Raw genomic sequence first — 1,505 nt, forward strand, 5'->3', positions numbered from 1 at the left:
TGGATATTTTTATGATAGGGTCTCATAGTTTCTCAGGCTCTCCTGAATTACAAACCCTATTTGCAGTTCCTACCATAGGTAGAAAATGGAAGCCACAAATCACCATGCCCAGCTCAAACTTTTTTTTTAATTCAAGTACAAATATTTACAAAAAAATGACCAGGAAATGAAGCCTTTCTTAATATAGTATGTGCTTCTTGAAAATACAGTAATTATTTGTTATCTGGAAAAACATGTTTAGAACTATAAGAAAATCAATTTATTTAAATTCACTAGCCATATAAAAATTAAGAAAATAATTTTAAATATTCACATGTTAAATATTTTAAAAGCAACATATATGTGTCTGAATAATTTACATGTGTAAAAATTATGCAAAATTAAATTTACTAATCCTACAACTCTGAAAAAAGAATCCTAAAGAAACAAGAAAATAAGTAACTAACATCAAAATTTGAAATATAGAAAATAAAATGAAGTGTACTCTTTAGTTGACTTAAGTAACTGTAAACCCCTTTTATATCAATTTTAAAATAAAAATGCATGAACAATGAAAGCAAAAGTACATTTGATCAATAGCAACAGCAAAAGCATCAGTAATTGTTTGAGTGTACAAAAAAAATCGATGGAGGGGTTAACAAGGTTCCTTTCAAAAGAGTGTACTCATTACCTTATTTATGTAACTGTAACCCCTCTGTACATTACCCTTACAATAAAATTATATTGAAATTAAAAATAATACAAATAATATAGAAATTAAGAATTCTTAGAAGCCATTAGTTAAAAACATTATAAAAACCTGCCCCAAGTACCCAAGGAATATACTTTGATGATACCATTTAAATACTTAAGCTTCACCAGAAAAGCAAAATGTTTAAAAACTGTTACAAATAAAGTAATAAATCAGAATATATTACTATAATAACCATTGGATGGATTTTTAGTGGCAGTCAAATATGTAAGAAATGAGGCGATATGCCATTCATTTGCACTTAATAAGTGAGAAAGAATTTTCGAGGTCTTTTAAAATATATCATAAGTTTAATGAAGAAACTATTCTGTCATATAATATGATAATCAGATAAAGATGATATTAGAGAAAAGAACAGATTGTACTAAGTTTTGGGATGTTAATGTATGTACTTCTTTTGGTTTTGGAAAATTGTGGGGATTTCAACTTGGGGTATTGTTCTTGCTAGGCTGGCATATCAGTGGTTAATTTTAGTATAGGGGTTCCCTTTCCACAAGAACATACACCTGATCTGTCCTTTTATTCTTCCCATCATCAATGGCATCAGAGTTGCACACCTACTTGTCTACCTTCCTGGATTCTGCAGTCCTTCCAATCTTAGTCTCTAGATAGTGCAGGATGGTGGAAATGATCCAATGCACCCAGTTATAAATTGAGAAGGAACTCCCCTAAAATTTGTCCTGGTTTCTGTTCTCAAGCCTCGTAAGTAGTTAAGAGGACAGATTGGAGCCCCTGGTGCCAAGCAGTAACAGTA

Source organism: Dipodomys spectabilis, unplaced genomic scaffold (genome assembly GCF_019054845.1).
Source record: "Dipodomys spectabilis isolate Male_0828 unplaced genomic scaffold, ASM1905484v1 ptg000529l, whole genome shotgun sequence".
In the NCBI taxonomy this organism is placed as follows: Eukaryota; Metazoa; Chordata; class Mammalia; order Rodentia; family Heteromyidae; genus Dipodomys; species Dipodomys spectabilis.